Below are 20769 nucleotides of genomic sequence, written 5' to 3'. Positions count from 1 at the left end.
GGATTAACCTGCACGTTGTTTTTTGTGACAACGCCAATATAAGATCCAGACTTCTGTCCCTTGCAACGTGACAGCTACCAAACAGCTGGCTCCCAGCTCCGTCAATTAGAGCTTCAGAGAGATTCTATGAGCCATTAGCCTCTGGCCCTCCCTGAGAAGCTGCTGCAGCTTCGAGTCCTTCCAAGCGCCCAGATTCCTCTGACGTCTGCCTGCTCAGAGAGAATCAGTGCGTGCTCTTGTGATTGGCTTTAGTGCACCGAGGCAGGAGCTACCCAACAATCTGCGGGGGTCGGAGGCAGGGCAGAGAGATCTGTGATGCGGGGACTTGACTGCATCCCATGGGCAATGAATAAGTCAGGGTTCAACGCCCTTTGTGCCCCATAGCCTGGGGGCTGAGCCATCCCCAGGGTGACCCGTTCGGACTCAGTTCCACCTCAGATACTCTCACCCGTATCGCCCCGGCACACAGCTGGGCACTCAGGCTGGGCACTCTCCTGGCTGAACAATGGCAGGGTGGGGGCGACACCTGGATGTCACACGGTGCCTTGTGGCAGGTCCTGACTGTGGAATGGGCAGAGGTCTGAGGCCCTGGGAATGGGAGATCCTTCCTATGCCACACAGAGGGCAGCACAGAATCAGGCACAGCAGCAGGAGCTGGTGAGACATATGCCAGCGGCAGAGCAGCAATAACAAGGGGGTGAGTCCGATACAACACCACCAGCTGATGTGCAGTGGAGTGAGTCAGGGAAGAGCTGACAATAGCAACACCTGATGTACTGGGTGTATGTTTCCCTCCAAGGACAGACAGACAGACCATTGCTTCACCAGGTTCTTCGGCACGGTAACCCCCTCTCCCCTCGTCACATCCCTGCCAAGCAGATCGACTTGTTCACAGTCCACACTGCGCATCCCCAGCCAGGAATTAGCTCCAGGACAGTAAATTACACGAGCCAGAAGGTTTGATGGAACAAGCCCTTTGGTGGCTTGGAGATGGGAGATGCTATTAATGGAGAACTTTCACTAATTGCTTTTGTGTAATTGGGGGCTGCTAGGCGGAACTGGGTAATAAACGAGATCCAATTACATTTTCTCTCGGTATTTATTTTATTAAGTCGAATTCATCAGCTGAAGAAGGGCCCCAAGACGACGGCTCATGGCCTAGGGGAAGGGTCATTTAATTCCCCGCTTGGGAAAACACAGAGGGAGCTTTTCCCAGGTGCACAGACTAAACCTCTGCGCCACGAAAGAAGCCCAGGGTCCCACCCCCGCTGCCTGTCCCAGCTACTTAGACTGGGAGTTCTGGGGCAGGGACTGTCTTTTCCTGCATGTCTGTGCTGTGCCTGGCACAATGGGACCCTGGTCTCGGTCTGCGCAGCATCTGACACAACGGGGGCCCAATCTCAGTCGGGGTCTCTCGCTGCTACCGCAGCAAATGTGACGAGTGGCTGGTACATCCACAGAGAAGAGTTTCGTTTGCCTTGCACGGGTTCATGGGGGAGACCACAGCTGCCTCTCTTTCTCCCATTCCTGCCCCCCACCCTTGGCCAACCTGTGCGGCGAATGCTTATAGTGCTCCTATGAGCGCTAGTCAGGGGGCCCAGCTGACGCACCTGCCAGCGCACGGCGGCCTCTGCCGGAGGTACCCAGCCAGCTGGGAGGTGTGGCCAAGGCTGCACATATGGTGATGACAGCGTTTGGAAGAAGCAATAGGGAGCCAGACTGCGGGAGAAGTGGTTTGTACTCCAGATCACCCGGCCAATCGCCATGCATGCTGGGTGGCTCCTGCACTCAGTGGCTACCGCTTTGCTCCCTGCTGGCATATGCCTCTGTCGTGGGGCAGAATCCTACCAGCGTCCGGCCCTTGGCCATACAGCTCACCCTGCCGTCATGGCACACAAGCCATTTACCACCACCAGAGAACATTCACATTACGGCATCACCCGGGCGACAGACTTCAGTGTCCATTCAATTAATGGAGAGGCTTAGTGACGCCCATGCTCGCGCCCTGTCTAACTGAGTGATGATCTACGGCGCGCCTCGCTGGAGTGTCCGAGCACCAGGGGATCCAGGGCACTGCTTCGGAGTTAGTGAAGTGACTGCTAGGCAAATTCCAAGGTAGGGGGAAAGTGTCATTTCTCTTGAAAAATTATTAGTAAAGTTCTTTTAAAAGTTTCTTTCTGGTTAGTTTCTTTAAAAAGACCCCGATTTATGAATATTCTTGCAGACTTGCAAGCCGTGTGAGATTGCCCGAGACTCGTGGGTTCACGTTATTCACGCTGGCTACTGAACAGCTGTGAAACACTCCTGAATTCTAAGTATTGCACGAAGCGCTATCGGCCCCAACTTTCAGACCAGACAGTGCATTAGTTGCTTTCTATTGCAGGCCTGTCTGAAATACTTCAGCCAGGCAGGCAGGGAGCAGATAACAGCACCATGAGGCTCAGCCAGCCAATCCCAAACAGCTGGGCATCAAAGCAAACAGCATGTGAGCCAACTAGCTGGCAAACACTTTTGAGGACCTGGTCTGTCCCTAGGGACGCAGGACCGGTTTGTGCACAACTGGTGTCCAAGAGAGGCTAGATTCAGCGTGAACAGCATCATCAATAAATAGCTCAACTGCCTGGACTGTTAGCACCTCAGCCTTCCTACTCAGCATTTCGTCACTCTTTCCTCAGCAAAGTCTGCTGGAGAGACCCCAGGAAGTAACCAATGGATTATTTATTGTTGTTGTGGCCAATCATTGAAACGGTCCATTTGGAGGAATGACTTCCAGCACTTCCTTGAGGAAATCTTTAACGAGACTGATTTTAGAATCAGAGAAATGTGGAGCTGGAAGGGACCTCAAAAGCTCATCTAGTCCAGTGGCTCTCAACCAGGAGCACGTGTACCCCTGGGGGTGCGCAGAGGTCTTCCAGGGGGTACATCAGCTCAGCTAGATAGCTGCCCAGTTTTACAACAGGCTACGTTAAAAGCACCAGCGAAGTCGGTACAAACTAAAATTCCATACAGACAGTGACTTGTTTATACTGCTCTATAGACTATACACTGAAATACACGTACAATATTTATATTCCAATCAATGTGTTTTATGATTCTATGGTAGAAATGAGAAAGTCAGCACTTTTTCAGTGCTGGTGGCTGTGACACTTCTGTATTTTTATGGCTGTTTGTGTAAGCAAGTCGTTTTTGAGTGAGGTGTAACTTGGGGGTACGCAAGATAACTGAGACTCCTGAAAGGGGGACAGTTGTCTGGAAAGGTTGAGAGCCGCTGGTCTAGTCCAGGCCCAAATAAACCTAGACCACCCTTCACAAGTGTCTGTCCAACCTGTTCCTAAAACACTCTCTGATGGGGATCTCACAATCTCCCGAGGTCGCCTATTCCATAGCTTAACTCTCCTTGGAATTAGGACGTTTTTCCTGCTATCTAACCTACATGTCCCTGGCTGCAAACTAAGCCGATTCCTTCTTGTCCTACCTTCAGCGGACAAGGAGAACAGCTGATCGCTGTCCTGTGTAACATATTGGAAGACTGTTCTCAGGTTCCCCTCTCAGTCTTCTCTTCTCTAGACTAAACATGCCCAGCTTTTCACCTCTTCTCCGGAGAACGGCAATCGGACCCGGCCCAGCGCCAAGCCACGAGCTGAAAAGCATTGGGTTGAGAAACACAAATCAGATCTTAGCGTGAAGGGAGTGAACCTCCTCTCCCTGCACTGCCCAGCAGGCCACTCATTAAAACTCCTGCCAGGGAAGGCACGTTTCGGACCCTTCAGACAGTCCCACAGTGGGTTAAGCCATTGGGTTCACAGCTCCTTAGCGCCAGGAAAAGTGACCCTGAGCAGTACATGGTCAGGCACATCAGCTCTCCTGCAGCACCCTGGCACTCCAGACAGAGTTGACGCCTCTGGCCTTATCAGCACCTCCGCTGCCCCACCCCCTTCCCCGGGAAGGGGGCAGGATCGCAGTGAAGGCTGCCCAAAGAGGGCAAACTGGGTGCATGATGGAAGCAAGGAATGGGTGCCAGGCTGTGGATCATTCATTCATTCACCAGCAACCGCACATCACACAACAAAAACAATAACCCAGGAACCTATCCTTGCAACAAAGCCCGTTGCCAGCTCTGTCACATATCTATTCAGGGGACACCATCATAGGACCCAATCACATCAGCCACAACATCAGGGGCTCGTTCACCTGCACATCTACCAATGTGATAGATGCCATCATGTGCAGCAATGCCCCTCTGCCATGTACATTGGCCAAACCGGACAGTCTCTACGCAAAAGAATAAATGGACACAAATCAGACGTCAAGAATTATAACATTCAAAAACCAGTCGGAGAACACTTCAACCTCCCTGGCCACTCGATTACAGACCTAAAAGTCACAATATTACAACAAAAAAACTTCAAAAACAGACTCCAATGAGAGACTGCGGAATTGGAATTAATTTGCGAATTGGACACCACCAAACTAAGCTTGAATAAAGACTGGGAGTGGATGGGCCATTACACAAGGTAAAACTATTTCCTCATGTTTATTCCCCCCCCCACACACACAGAGTTCCTTATATCTCCTTGTCAATTGCTGGAAATGGGCCATTTTGATGACCACTACAAACAGTTCTTTTTCTCTCCTGCTGATAATAGCTCACCTTAACCGATCACTCGCCTTAGAGTGTGTATGGTAACACCCATTGTTTCATGTCCTCAGTGTATATCTATATCTATATCTATATATCTTCCTACTGTATTTTCCACTACATGCATCCGATGAAGAGGGCTGTAGCCCACGAAAGCTTATGCCCAAATAAATCTGTTAGTCTCCAAGGTGCCACAAGGACTCCTGTTCTTTTTGCAGATACAAACAGGGCTGCTACTCTGAAACCTATTCAGGTTAGGGACTGTTCTGTCGGTGGCACTCAGAGGCTGGGTATTTCTCGGCTTCCCCTACGGCAGGTTTTGTTATGAGCAGAACGGGAGGCCTCCCGAAAGCTCAGAGCAGCACCTTACCCAGTGCATATGTATCATCTAGACTCAGTCTTTCGCCTTGTCCACACAAACGTTACCCCAGAGGAAATCAAACCAATGTAGCTAACCTAGGGCAAACTCCTTGGGCACACTCTTCTATCAGTTTAAAAACGGTTCTAGCGGTTTGCTGGTGCTTGTGTAAATTTATCAACACAAATTCAACTGATATAAGCCAACTTTAAATCAATTTAAGCGCATCCTCCTGGGTGTGGAGTTCTGTCCCCTCTAATGGCACCGAGACCACTTCGAGATTAAAGAGTCTGCTGCAGCCTTAGCTAAGGGCCATGTGGCTTTTAACTCATGCAATAGAGGCTCATGCATTAGCTTTGGAAGTCCCAGGTTTGAGCCCGCCTGCCGCCAACGGGGGGGGTCTGTTGGTCCACACACAAAGTCGCGTCTGTTGAAGTGAATGGGTCTGGATTCGTCCCTTTAATGAAACCGGTGCTGGGTGTGTTTGTATGTGTGCTCACCTACATGCACCAGGCCTTAACAACGGAGCAGGAAATACTCGGTCAGGAGCAAGCTTTTTCCTGCCATTCCAGCTGCTCCTCGGCATCAGCCAGGCTGGGGGCGAACCAACTAGACAGTCCATTTGCATCTCTGCTGCCGGGCTCAGAGGCACACCAAAAAAAAGCAAGTGATTCAGGTTCAATTCCTGTCTCAGGTGACAGTTCAGACAGTTTCTTGTTTTATCCAAGGCCTTTGGGGAAGGGCCTTTTGTCATTTGCTATTTGGCTGTCCGGCGCCAAGCGCGGGAGGCCTTCGGGTCCGTCTACACCATGTAAATTATGAGTTCCGCAGGAGCCTTAGAAGGAAAATTAACTCTCATTTTCTGAAGCCCTTTTGCCCGTGTGGCTCGGCTCCCCCCTGAGCGCAGCACTCGGCTCTTTTGTTGCTGAGGAGATGTGCTAACATGGGAAATGCATCACGCGGTGGAGAGAGCCGGCCTAAGTCCACAGCTAAAGCAGAATCCGAGAGGCAACAGAGACAGAGAGAGGCGAATTCAGCCACTCGAGGGCAGAGCTGGGATTAAAACCAAAGAGCTCCCCCTTCCCGCCCCCACCCCCGGCATCATGCTCCCCAATACGGATGTTGCTTTAGCGCTGCAATAGCATTGAAGACAGAGATAGAAAAACCTCAGCCCAAGAAGCACAGCTGCCTACCTGTTTGTCTGCTTACTGCATCCGAGCGCCTGTCAGACTGCATCGTCTGGGCACCCTGGCGGGAGAGGGGAGAAGGTGTTCCCCCCCCACTGTGCAGATGGTGAACCAAGGCACAGGGAAGACTGGCCTAGATTCACGCAGGGAGGCTGAGCCGGGAATTGAACCCACGTCTCGTGAGTCCCAGCCCAGTGCTTTAACCACGAGACACCCCCCATCATTCCATGCTACTTGAAATGCACAGGTGTGTGGGAGTGTGGGGGTGTTCCCCCCCCCGCCAGGGCCTCACCCACACAGCACATTACCACACAAACCTTTCCTCCTCCACATGGGCCCACCTACCCCCCCGCGTCTCCATTTCCATCTCAAGCCCCTCTCCCCTGGGTTCTCTTTCCTGCTTCCATTTGCGCCTACATGTTACCGCTGAGCCTGCTGTCACTCACGTAACCTTGCCTCTTTAGTCATGTGTGGCAATAAAGTGTCACTGTAGGGAGAAAATACAGCATCCCGGTGGCGTATAAATCTCCAGCCCATAAATTGCGCAGTGCCGGCATGCGCCCCTCCCCGCTCTTTTTATGTAAGTGTGACCATCTAGGAAGAAAAGGAGCCACCCTGGTGTGTGATCTTACAGGAGAGCAGCGTCTTCTCCACCTTCGTTAGGGACTCTAACGAGCGCCGAGTGGCTGGCGCGTGCTGTGATTGCACTGGAGCCATGAGGCCTCAGCAGAGGCTTCCCAGAGCCAGCCAGTGATCAAGAGGTTCTTATTAAGGAAGAAACAAGTTGCTGAGATGCACTAGTGACATTCCAGGCTCCCTCCCCGCCACCCTGTATCGGCCTCACTGCACTGGGCTGCAGAACAAACCAATCCAGGGATGGATTAAGCTATCCAGGTCCCATCACCCCCTTCCTCCGCCCCTGCCCCCACTTGGAGAGGCCCTTACCCAACCGGAGAGGCGGGGCAGCAGCCTAGGAGTCCCCTTGGGAGACTCTGCCCCCTTGGGAGGAACATCGGTCCCCCCTCTGATCCAGAAAAGCTGGGGGAGAAGCAGGGTGGCTCCCCAGTACGTACCCCAACAATCACAGTTTATCTGCTGGACGGGTGGGAGCCCGTGCGCCTTTCTCCTCTGCCACACACAAAGTCCTCTACCAGGATGGTGCTGGCAGGGGCTCCCCAGAGGCGTGGGCCTAGGAGCTTGCAATCAATTGACACATCTGGGGCAACTCCCATGTCCAACCTACCGTCGCAGGCTCTGTGCAGACTCAGGCAGACGCCCCTCCATTGGTTACATTCAAGTCACATTTCCAAGGTTTCTTTGCAACCACGTGGGCTAGAAACTTTTTTTTAGTGGGAGCAGGGATTCCGGTGTAATCACAGAGGCTGGGTCCGTAGGCACAGGCCTGTGGTTTCACCTGTCCCTGTCAATAACAGCAGTAAGGGGCAAACCTCACCCCCCTTCCTTCTACGAATGCAAAGGGCTCTGCCCAAAGCACAGAGCAATGCAATGCTGCTACCAGGGGAGGGGACAAGCCGGGGACCCTGTACAGCATGGGGGGGGGAGCGGTGCAAACCCTTTCAGAGCTGAACCCAATGAGCGCTCTGTGAATGCCACTAGTGCAGAGGGAACGTGGGGGTGTGCCAGGCCTGATCCTGTATCCATCAGCCATTCCCCAACCCACGCAGGGGGAGGAACATGCAGCGACTGCACTGACAGCATGTGCCATCCCCAGTTGCAGGAGCTAGGAATGGGAGAGGAGGCTCATGGGGGACAGCGTCCAGATGTGGAGTGGGGCCAGAAGAGAGAGCGCTCCCCGCCATACCGACTGGAGAGTTCGATCCAAGTCAATGGGAGGGCCTGGCTGTTGGAAAGGAGAGGAAGCGGGTGGGAAGAGAGGGAGTCTGGAAGGGGCAGCAAGAGAGGAGGAGCTCTCTCTGTTGCATGTAGCCAGAGCATGGTGGCCGTTGGGCTGCTCTTTGCCAGACGTGGTAGAACGACGCTCTTGCTGAAGGATGCTGCTTTTCCCAGAAAAACGCTGTTTGCGTTAGGAGATCCAGCATCGTCAGTAAGGGCTCTGTCGCGCGGCAGGTCTCAGCCATCTCCAGGGACGTGTGTTACTCCGTGGCTATTGCTCGCAGACGTTCCCCTATCCATTTTCAAACTACCGATACCAGTAAGAAATACAGTCGTCTCTTTAGTGTCTGCTGGCCAAAAGGAATGGTTTGTCTGAAATGCTGAGACACAGCTACTGCTAGGAAAACCCATGAGCCATGAAAGCAATATAGGCTACGGACTATCCATATGAACACACCAAGCAGCGCATCCTACCTTGCTTGCTTGCTTGCTTTCTTCTTTATAGCCAGGAGTATTTAGTGTCACTTTGCTGCTATCCTTCTGGCTGTGTGCACGCTTGCAATTTGTTTCATGCACACCCCCCCCACACACACAGAATCTCAGGAGAAGAGCACCAACGAATGCCCATCATGCACAAAGCTAGAGAGTCCCATATCGAAGTTCTGTCCCTGTTCTGGCATCCGCACTGAAATCCCAAACGTTGCTTATGAATAGAAATACACTTGTGAAATTTCATAGCCCGTCTAAAGCCCATACGTGGTTTTCGCATTCGCTTCCAGTCTCGCCCACTCGTCAATGGAAAACATGGGCAACAGCTAACAACACCCTGGAGAGGGACAAAACCCAAACAAACGGAGAGGAGAGCGAAGGAGGTTTGGCATGTTCTGCATGAGCATTAAAAACACCATCAGGAAGAGACACGTCCCCAGGGGCTCAGGAATGGTGTGCGAATGGGGAGGAACACACAAGTCAGGCATGCAAATTAACCTGCCACCAATAGAGATGAAACCCATCAAACAAGCCACCCGAGCTGGTCGCTAACCATGAAACCAGACCAGTGCAAACAGCCTCCTCTTCCCCCTTCCCATGTGCCATCTGCAAGTGAGAACAGCCAGCACCGGCCATTCAAAGCCGCGCAACGAGCCGCAGCATATGGACAACAGCCCCACATCAAAGACGCTCTGGGATGATGCCGTGTGATGTGCTACCAGGGCTGAATGAGGCAAACGGCCATTCAGGGGAGCAGCTAGGGGGCAAGGGAAACAGCAGAGCACAAGCCACCCCAACCCCCAAACATGAGACAGGACAAGAGAGAGATTCTTCTTTGGCTCCTGCACCCACATCCCCAGTTCCCTGCAGAAACATGGGCTCAGTGCCCTTCCACTGGTCTCTATCGTTCGACCCAAGTGAGGACTTCAGCAATTTCCTGCAGAGCAGGCCCGGAACCGAACTAACCCCTTTCAGTCTTCTAGCTTCTCCACCGTCCCTTACTGCCCCTTTGCACGTACAATTGCAGGCACAGTGAGGAACCCAACTGAGCTGATTTCCCCGCGTGGCTCCAAGCAGCCGGCTGTTCTACCCTCCCGGCGCTGGTTCTAACCCCCACGGGTGCAGCTGGGTTTGGCTGGGAAGGTCTGTATCCAGCGCAGCGCAGCATGGGACAAGTGTGCCAAAGGCATGCAGATCATCAAGCCATTGAAACCCATCTGACGGCGAGCTCGAATGAACGACTCCTGCCCCATGGAGATTGCTAGGAAAAGCATTTAACACCCTGGAGAGAAATTAGAGGATAACTTTGTCCACTGGCTCATTTGTCCATTCAAAGGCTGGTGCAAGAAAGTGTGGTCAGGGGCGAGGGGGCTAGCCTAGGACACCTGGGTTCAATTCTTGGCTCAGCCACTGACTTCCTGTGTGACCGTGGACATATCACTTAATCGACCCCATGGCTCAGTCCCTCCCCTAACCCCGTAAAATGGGGTGAATACTGAACCTCCCTGGAGCGGTTCGAGAGGCTAGAACATATAATGACCGTGAGGCATTCAGATACCGTGGTGCTGAGGGCAATGTAAGTACCCAGAGAGAGTGCCCGTTGTGGCTGTGAAGTCCTGAGTGGCCAATGGTGTGTTGCCCTCCATTGTGACCACTCCAAGGTTATTCATAGGTTCCAAGGCCAGAAGGGACCATTGTGATCAGTGGGTCTGACCCCTTGTAGAGCCCAGGCCAGAGACTAACTCCCAGAGCAGATCTTTTAGAAAAACATCCAACCTTGATTTACCAAATGGTCAGTGATGGAGAATCCTCCATGCCCCTTGATTAATTGGTTAATTACCTTCACGCCTCTGTTCTTCTCCCCCCAGGTAAGTGGGTCATTGAAGTGCTGCTGAACCCCTTGGTATTGATGCGGATGCAACATGTAATTCCAGGTTGCTGCTGTCTTCCAGGGGAATGAAGATCCCTTCCAAGATGGCCACTCCCTGAGACTACATTTCATTTGCACCTCACGCTTCAGGGTCTGGCAGCGCCAGGTGGGCTCCAACCCAGGCAAACTGAACAGCAATGTGCATAGCAGCAGGGGGGAGACTGTGGGGACTGGTCCTCCTGCCAGCCAGGCATCTTCCCAAAAGAGCACGGCAGGGCTAATGCGCAGTGCCGTTTACCACAATTCATACAGAAGCTCCTCTCCCGCACACACGCAGATGCAGGAGAGGTGGAAGCACCCCTAATTGGGACCAGCCCTGTGCAAAATTCGTTCCAGGTAATGAAACAAATGATCCCCAGACGGATGGATTTGCTGCTCCCTCCTTTCCTTGACCTATTGCTGTTTGGCTTGGACAGCTCAACGTGGCCTTATCGGCAGATCGGCTTGCAGCCGCGGCGCTCTGCCAGCCTCCCTTGTTCCAGAGCACTGGGTAATATAATTTTTTTTTTTAAATATTTATGGGCCAGATCACATGCCTTATTAAGCCAGACCTAAATCATTCCTCCACCCGCCCCCACCTCCAAGATCCTGTGGAATGTGCCTGCCATTAAACACGCAATTAGCCTGCATTTACGAATCTGCAAAAGGCTCTGGCTAGCCGTTCATCGCTCACCAGTGGGGATTTTATTCCTCCCACCAGCTGAGTCCATCTTGTTCACTGTCTAATTAGTCACTGGCAAGCCAATGCCATTGGAACCGGCTGCAGTGCCACGAGCCACCGAAGTACTACGGCCTCCTCCTCAGAGAGTGGGAGACCAGCCGGTGTCTTTGGACAAGTAAGTGTCCGAGTCCTGCCAGCTCTAGGACACAGGCCTGGCCTGCTCCGGCCAGCTGCTGCGTGCCCTCAGTTTCCCTTGATCGTGGTGAGAGCTCCTGCGGGGGCCCAAGGGGGGAAATGGGGACATCCCTCCCCCTCCTTAGAACCCCCCAGACCCAGAACTGTGTAAGACCCACGTGGCATCCCCTCTCCCCCAGCCATGTGGCCTTTGGGAGGGAGAAGCCAGCCCAGGAGCAGGTCAAGCCAGGACTGTCTGACGCTGCTGCTGTCATGAGATTGTTTCCCGACGTTGCACCCTGAACAGTCCATCCTCTGTGCTGATTGGGTGCTCGCCTCGACCCTCACCTGCGCCCCGCCTTCCACCCAGCCAATTCCCAGCTAGCGTCACCCCACGGAGAGGATTTCAATCACAAAACAAATGCGGAACGGACATGCCGTTTGCTCCCATCACACAGTGGTCCCTCTGCACATGAGGCAGACCCCTCCCCTCCATCCGTTGTCTATTTACATTGCAAGCTCTTCGGGGCAGAGACTGCCTGCTTTATGTCTGTCCAGCACCCTGCACAACGTGGCCTGGTTCTGCACTGCCATAATCCACGTGAGAAATAACAGATAAAGCCCCCAACACCTGGCGGGACTGGAGCTTTCAGACCCTGCTCCTGCGGCCTGTTGACATCAACAGAAGCTGACAACGCTCAGCACCCTTTGCAGGAAGTGCTCTGCTCCCGGCAGGATGCAACCCCAGTCTCTCTGGTTGGCAGACGTGTTCTGCACGCATCCCGCTTCTCCCGCTAAATGAGCATCCGGCCAAGGGGCTAGGAGAATACCTGCCCAGCAGGGGTTAACAGAAAGGCCCAGATGGAACGTGTCCGTTGCTGACGTGGGCCCCAGGAATGATACCACCTTGGAGGGGATCACTGCACAACCAAGGCTGGCTCGGTGCTTTGAGGCTGCATGACCCCACCAGGAGAGGGATAGGATCAAAACAGAGCAGGATGCTCTGGGCACAAGGGCATCCCAGACGGAGAGCCAGAAGCACCACTGCTCAGAACCACCACTAACCCAGGCCCCTCTCTCCCTGCTGCCTGGCTCGGGCGATTCGAAAAGCAACGTGACAGAGCCGGATTCGTACTCCTCCACTGCTGAGCACCAGGGGACGTATCATTCAGCAAAGCCAAGGAGAGAAACAAGCAGCGTTTAACCATTAGCATGTGTGTAAGGAGACCCTTAATAAACTCTTTTCCCTCGTTCCTGTCTGCCTTGCTCCGGGCCACTAATCCAATTGAGCAGAGCTCAGTGCTTGTAACAAAGCTGTGACACATTTGTCAGATCCCTGACTAGACCCATGGCTAATTTTACAACACTAATTTATCTTAGCATATTATATCGCTTTAATGTCGTCCCCCCGGATCCCATTACCACCGCCGTACCTTGTAGCCAGTGTGTACCGGTAATTGCTATTATTAGCAACGTACGCCACTGGAGATGCCCTGCAAATAAAGGGAGCAACAAGCAATCCAGCCAGCAGGCCAGCATGCACTGACTCAGAAAGGGAAGCAGGCCAGCCCGCCAGGAAAACAAGGCGGCAGAAAGAGGAGGACATGGACAAATGGGACGAAAAAGGTCAAACTCTACTTTTGGTGACACTGGTGTAAACCCGGAGTGACTCCGCCAGCAGCGAGGGAGCCAGGCTGGTGTAAATCTGGAATGACTCCACCGGCAGCAAGGGAGACAGGCTGGTGTAAATCCGGAATGACGCCGCTGGCAGCAAGGCAGTCATGCTGGTGTAAATCTGGAGTGACTCCACCGGCAGCAAGGGAGTCATGCTAATGTAAACGTGAAGCCACTCTAATGCTCTGCATTTACACCCCAGCTTTCCCTGTTGCAATTGACTCCCCTGTGTTATGCAAACAATGGCGATTCCAATTTGAAAGTCGTCCTGCCCTGCAATCTAGGGACAGATACATATTTTTTAAACACAGCAGCCCAGAACTTCTAATGACCTCACTGCTTCTGACGGGGTTCCAAATTCAGTTCAAGTTCTCCCTGCGTTAGTCAGAACAGTCCCAAGATACCTCTGGGGCCATTTCATTTTACCGCTGTCTAGCCTGTGATGACACGTCCCTGTGTCACTACACAACATCTGCACATGGTGACACAACAGCTCAGTCTTGGATTGCAAAGCTGAGAGGAGACAATTCTATCTAGGGAGAGAAGGGCCAGCCGCTCCCCACAACAGGCTGTGCCAGGGAGGCAGAAGGCAATTGCTTATGTGCTGGACACCACCTACCAAGGCTACAGGTGATATTCAGCCAGCAAAAGCCATCCGGAGTTGGGCTTTTCATCAAAGATGGTGCAGCGTCCCTTGCACTGGTGGGGACTGACTGAGAGAACTGCCTGTTTGGAATCACCAGAACAACTCTGCGTTCCTGGAGAGTCTCCCAAAGAAATGCTGACCCTGCTCAGCTTAACAACAGAGGTTGACGCTGCTTCTCCAAGAATCGAGCCCAAGTCCTGCTGCCAGGAAACCTTCCCACAGAGCCCCCTTCCGTGGGCACTCGGAGATCTGCACTTTGACGTGTCGCCCAGCTGAAGTCGGATGTCTCTTCCCAAGAAGCTAAATAACTAAACAAATGGCAAAAGCACAGTCTAAAGGCTCCAAATAAATAACGAGGCAGCACCTGCCTCCTTGGCAGCCAGCATCGGGAGGAGAGGCCTGGAGGTGGTGGACACGGCATGCTAGATTCCGAGCTCCTGGATGCGCCGTCTGGCAGCGATGCTCAAACCGAAACAAATGGGTCTATGACTAAACAACCTCTTACCTTTCCACCGGTCTGAATTCCCAAGGGTGTCCCCGATTTCTCATCAAATTCCTCGGGATTCCTCCAGACTACCTGGCGGGGTAGACCTGGGATTTCCTTTAAAAAGGAAAGAGAAAACTACTGTCAGAGATTGGCACTGCTACTTCGTCGCCACCATTTTTCTGGGTGGGATTTCCCGCGCTCACGCCTCTGGGTGGGGACCCGCTTCTGGCTGAGACTTGGTAGCTGGTGGCCAGAACAGGGGGCACGGCTCAGCGAGGTAAAAAATAATTCTCATGGGATTGTTCCTGCCCCACCCCAAAATGTGTGTTGATTTCGTTAGTGCAACGTATACAGACTGGGGTGGGGGAGGTGTCCGTTTGCCCCGGCATTGTCTTTGATCTGGTTTAAAGAAATAATATGAACCAAACAGAACCAGCAGCAACACCCCTCAGCCAGAATAAAAACGCCTAACGCAAAGAAATGACAAACTGCCTCCCCTGTAGGTCTTGTCACATCCAAGGCTCCGATCCTGCACATGCTGAACTTTCCGTGCCGTGGTTACATCCCATTGACTTCAGCGGGACTGCTGGGAGCTTGGCAAGCCTGTGAGCACATGTACAACCAGGTGCCATGTGCACGAGGAGCACCTAAGCTTGTAAACTGAGTCAGGACTGGGTCTTTGCTCCTTGCTGGTACAGGGCTTGGGCCAAGCCCAGATCAGGGAAATCGTAGACATAGTCTGCGTTGAAAACCACCACAATAGGCATCTCTACCTCGGTTTATAACCCAGTTACAACGAGTACATCTCACACCATCGGTGCTGCAGAGGGACTTTCCCAGGAGCAGCAGCAACTTTAGGAAACATTCGTGTCCCAGCTGCATTTAGGGGGTCACCCCAAAGCCCTGGGAAATCGACAGACTTTCTGTTGACTTCAACGGGCCACGGCGAGGGTTAAAAAACCCAACCCCAAAGGCCTGTAAACGATAAATAAATAAGTGAAACCTCATTGGGCATCTGTGTGGCTGATTGAGAAACTCTCATTTGCAAAGCGCTGGGAAATAATTAAAAAGTTTTCCCGGAGCCTAAGGAGGGAAGCGGCCCGTTTGTCACGGCAGCAGCGCATGGCGCGCTGCAATTTATCATGCCTGTCAGGTGTCAGGCGCTGAAATATTTAACTCCGCCAGCCCCGAGCCGAGCCTGCGCCGCGCCCCATCACTCACAGCAGACTCTGCCGGACATATGGGAGCCAGCGATGGAGGGAGCTGGCAATGACGGACGGAGATGACAGAGGGCTCCCCCGCCCTTCGCCGGCTCGGCTGAGAGGCCGACAGGACTGTTTTACAGTGCTGAATTGCAGATGAAGTAAACAGACAAGGCTGGGTTGGAACTGAATCACAGCGCCAATTCGTCACCACCTGTTGGAGAGCAGTCAGGGCTGCCCAGGGTGATGGCGGGAGGGAAATGGGAGATGCAGCTCCCAAGGGGTAAGCAAGGAGCACACGACCCAGGACGCTAAGGGGGAGCTTTATCCAGGACCCTGCCCAAGACAGAGCCCTGCGGAGACACCCGGAGCCAGAAGATCGATATCAAGGTGTGAAGTCAGAGCAGTGTGATCCAGGGGACAGGGCACGGGGCTGGGAGTCGAGGCAGTTGGATCCTAGTCCTGGCTCTGCCACTCAGTGACTGTGGCCTCAGTTTCTCCTCCTGCCCTCTGTTTCTCTTGTCTGGTTAGTCTGTAAGGTCCACAGGGCACGGGCTGTCTCTGCCTAGGGGTGTATCTTGCACCCAGCACAATGTGGCTTAGATCTGAACTGGGGCCTCTTTTCCAATTCCAATATATATTTTCTTTTGAGATGGGGCGACCACATCTGCACACACTTTTCAAGATGTGGGTGTACCATAGATTTATATAGAGGCAACGTGATATTTTCTGTCTTATTATCCATCCCTTTCTTAATGATTCTCAACATTCTGTTCACCTTTTTGGCTGCTGCTGCACATTGAGTGGATGATTTCAGAGAACTCTCCACAATGACTTGAGTGGTAACAGCTAATTTAGACCCCATCATTTTATATGTATAGTTGGGATTATGTTTTCCAATGTGTATTTTTTTGCATTTATCAATATTGAATTTCATCTGCCATACTGTTGCCCAGTCACCCAGTTTTGTGAAATCCACTTTGTATCTCTTCAGTGTCTGCCTGGGACTTAACTATATTGAATAGTTTTGTATCATCTGTGAATTTTGCCACCTCACTGTTTACCCCTTTTTCCAGATCATTGATGAATATGTTGAACAGGACTGGGCCCAGTACAGACCCCTGGGGGACACCACTATTTACCTCTCTCCATTCTGAAAATCATGAGGCGCCTGCAACACTTACAATGCAAACCACTGAGTAATTTGTAAACAGGCCCCGGCTCTGTAAAATCCTGAATGAGGACCCAGAATCTTTTGCAAATTGTGGTGAATTTCAGGGGGAAATTCTAGATTGACAGGATCCAACTGGGCTCGCTTGACAAGGAGAGGCATTTAGCTTGGATCCCACCAGGAGCGCCATATGCACTGAATGTAACATCGCCCACCCAGCTGGATACCCTTGCAAGACGGATGTCTTGATGAACCGTGGGAATTCACACTACCGCAGGATGACTAAGCAGTACACCAAGCTGTGGCCTCCAACGCACACAGGTAGCAGAGACAAAAGCCAAGTCGCGCACACAGACACAGACACACAAACACACCACGAGGGACGAGAACTCTGGGTCTCGAGCTACAGAGATGCAGTCCTCTGCCAAAGAAAACGCCATCCACCTCCTCACCCCAGGCTTCCAGTCACTACCCTGTTCAGCCAGCAGAGGGTGCTGGCTCACACCCACACACAGACAGCACCGAGGTCAATCTGAGCAGCCCTGATTCATTTTCCCTAGACATCAGCAAGCAGCACTCCCAGAAGCTATGGGGCCTGCTTCTCTTCTCACCGATCCTGGTGGCAATCGGGGGAAATCCCCTGAAGACAATGGAGTTCCACGGGTGTAAGCGAGAGGAGAATTACGCCTTGTGGCTTACATGATAAGCGCCATCCAACAAAGGGCAGGAGCGTGTATTTAATATTTACTTTAATATATATGTACACATGTTGAAACCCTGCACTGTGTGAAATTAATCTCAACCCTTTAACCGTGACACACACACACACACACACAGTTTTCAGAATTGGGCCAAATGTAGGTGGATTTTCACGGAGACAGCAAAAGGTACATCCCTGACTCCAGCACGACACCCCACTGCTAAATATCACAGCCTTGTTCCAAAGCCGAGAGGTGCAAGAGCATCTCAGTGGAACAGTTGTAAGAATCATAGAACTGGAAGGGACCTCACGAGGTCTCTAGCCCAGTCCCCTGCACTAAGTATTATCTAGATCGTCCCTGACAGGTGTTTGTCTGGGCAAAATAACCTATTCTTTTCCCTAACTTCATTCTGAGAAAGTTAAACTGGTTTTGCTGAAATTTTCCAGAACATTTCACGCCGCAGCAGACACCCTGAATGGGACATTTCAGCCCCAATGGTTAAAGCTGGTAGTTAAAAGTCACTGAAAATAGTCTTGTGAAATCAGCTGTGGTGGGCAACCTTAATGATAGGCATCACATCTGTAATACGTTACGCAGCCACTTATCGACCAAAGGAAATCATTTTCCCTGCCTAAAGCCAGCTGCTCTAAAAAAGCTGACCTCACTGGTACCAAGAAATGCAGAGGCAGTAAATACACAGGGCCCTACAGCAATGCTATGATGTACTCGCTAGACGGTGATTTCGGTCTTCTCCCTTTGCGGGTGCACAACCTGAAACCCCCCGCAAAGGGGCTAGAATTCTGCAAGACAGGTGCTCAGCACTGTCCGAAATTCAGGCCCCTTGGAGACGTCTCAATCCGGGAGCAGAGTCGCCCAAAATCAGTTTTGAAATGTAAGAGTTGGTTCTAAAGCACTCCCACTGGTCACCTGTTGGGGGCGCCACCTTGCGCTGGAGTGCTCGCTTCTGGAATGGCCGCAAAGAAAAAACACCGTTGCCTCGGTAGCCGTCAGGAGAGCATGGCATTTTTATTGGTCTCTGCCTTCGCTCACATAAATAAAACGACAGGAACTGTATTTACTAGCTCAGAAAGGCGGAGAGATGAAAAAGCAGCTGAATGGGGAAGCTCAGTGAAGCCCAAGGAATATTTTCAACCTGGGGAATAAGAGAAACAAAGCCCTGCTCTATCAGCGGCCCAAACTGGAACCCCTGCGGCAGGCCGTATCGACGAATCGGACGTGGCTCGGGAACGGCGACCGGCACGGCACGTCCTGAGCTCTCCAGCAGCTTGCAGCTGGGGAGCTACGGTGGGGAGGGAATCACTGGGGACGTGCTGGACTTTGCTGGCAGGCCCGATGGGCTGAAATCACGAGTGCAGCGGAGCCACTGGGGAGTGAAGAAAGGGTCCTGTCCTTCGTTTGAATTGACATAAGGGGCTGTTTACTGACCAGGCCGAAGGATCCGGCAGAGCAGCGTCATTTCAACCTGGCTCTGAACAGCAGCTCAAGAAATCGCACTGCGAAGCTGCACCGACAACGGCCCTGTCGGTTGCCGGTCTGAAATCTGGCAGTAACCCCAGCCAGAGAGGGTCTCCCACTCAGCAAGGGTGTCCCCCAGATTTCTGGCCTGGTAAGCACCAATCGATCCTTGCAGAGCCACCCCCGCTGCAGCCGCTAGCCCCAGAGCCTCGCTTGCCACTCACTTACGCACCCTTGGGTGCCCGGCCGGTGCATTGCAGCCAATGAAAAAGGAAACTTATTCCCAGAGTCTCCGCCCACTTCCACCGGTGTAAAACAGGAGTAACTCCCGTGCGGTCCAGGAGTTAACGCCGGTGCACAGGAATCGGGGCCTGCATTTCAACAACTCTCCCTGTGGCCAGAGAGGAATGGTCGTGCCCACGTGAACCTCAGCTAAATCGGAGCCCGCTGCAGTTTGACTGAAGGCAGAGCAGCAAAATTCACTGATTACACAATCCATTGTGAGTGATTCACCTGGTTCTCGTGCTTAACGGGGCAAAATGCCCATTGGCTCCCATACGGACACCTAACCCCGCCTAGAACCAGGTTACTTAGTTAGAGGCCGACAGACAGGCTTGAATCCAGCTAGCGCAGGTAACAATAGCAGCAAAGATAGCACAGCGCAGGCCCCAGAACATGCTCTTGAGCCCAGGATGTACCCAGAGTCTGTGCCAGCCTTGGGTGGCCCACGCTGTGCTCTCTGCACTGCCGTTGATACCCTCACTAGCTGAATCCAAGCTAGCTCGCATGGCGTGCACAGATTCACATGTGTGACATTAGCTGTGAAGCCTCTGGAGCTGCCGTTTCCACTGTCAGCTCTTCGGGGCAGGGACTGCATGTGTCGTGCGGGGCACCGGATACACGACATTAAGTGAAGAATCCTGCTGGGCCAGCTTTGCAGAAATCAGGGCTAGTTTCTCACTCCCCACAGGAGAAGTGAGAAACACCAGTGCCCCAGCAGAGATGGCGCCAGCGGCATTCCTGAGGGGGTTAAAGCATCTTTAGCTGGGCTGTCGGGCGCTGAACAATACTGTCTGCCAAACACTCATCTCCTGGGTTGGAGAAGGCAGAGAATCTGGAAACAACAATTCAATGCATCTGCTTTGCGGAGAGCTTTGCAGGCAGGTGTGGAGAGAGATGGGCAGATCTCATCCAGACACCCCCAGGCCCTGACATGTAGGGTTTTCTCAGAGCTTAGCCTAAACCGCCGACTACCCCCCACAAGCAAAGACTCAGGTGCGCAGCTGCATCACGCATTCCCCACCCTAACCACCGCACTGATGTTGTAGAAAAGAGGCTCATGCACGGGCTGGAGGCAGGACAGTGAAGTTCAGAGGCAGGTAATGCCATCGTGTGGCTCCTGACCACGGCAATAAAGGCCCGGGAGGCCACTTGCCATCCATCAGCAAAGCCTTCACTCCCTGCCCCACTGAAAGCCTCTGCCACCAGGCATGCAGGACAACACACTAGGAAAGCCACCACAGCCAGGCAGCCTGCACCAGGCGCAGGGCGATGAGCTAACGGTGACCTAATGGGTCTCTGCCATCATTCCCATCTGTGGTCCCATGACTCAGGATCATGCTGATCAATACGAGGCCGTTTGTCAGTGAGACCAGCATCATCCCCAGCTGAGTTCAGACGAGACCTCCGGCCCTGACTCAGCCAGTGTGATGTCACTCCTGCAGGGTCCGTGCACAAGCCCAGAGATGGTGCAGAAGACTGAAGGGCACTGCCATTTGCTCCTGGACAAGGAGGCAGAAGACAGACCCATCCGCTTGGTGGGCATCTCTGGGGACAATGCCAAGGCGGGGATCCTAGCAGCGTGTCCAGAGCACCTTGCAGAAGCTCCGGGAGTGTCACCTGAGAGGACTCCACTACTCAGTGGTCAAAGTAACTATAACAGGATGGGGAGCCGTCACCGTCCCAGACTCCCAGCTCCCTTTCTTCCTTGGCTATGCCAGTCTTGTTCAGCCAAGCTTGGGAGAGGAAGACGATTTGCCCTCCTCCCGTCCTTACTTTAACCCAGTCAACACCCAAGCAGACAATGCCTCCAATCCCTACCTCGGGATTTCCAGTCCATC

General features: G+C 52.8%; 1 protein-coding gene across 3 annotated transcripts in view; it reads right to left on the bottom strand.

Moving 5' to 3' along the window:
* Positions 1-20769, bottom strand: part of CNTFR (ciliary neurotrophic factor receptor) — a 430747-nt gene that overhangs the window by 339693 nt on the left and 70285 nt on the right. For all 3 annotated transcript variants that reach the window (XM_045020582.1, XM_045020584.1, XM_045020585.1), the window contains exon 2: positions 14118-14213. The gene's annotated coding sequence lies outside the window, so the exon portion shown is untranslated. The remainder of the gene's footprint in view (positions 1-14117; positions 14214-20769) is intronic.

The sequence above is a fragment of the Mauremys mutica genome, chromosome 6, assembly GCF_020497125.1.
Source record: "Mauremys mutica isolate MM-2020 ecotype Southern chromosome 6, ASM2049712v1, whole genome shotgun sequence".
Taxonomy (NCBI): domain Eukaryota; kingdom Metazoa; phylum Chordata; order Testudines; family Geoemydidae; genus Mauremys; species Mauremys mutica.
This window is presented reverse-complemented; position numbering and strand designations above follow the sequence as displayed.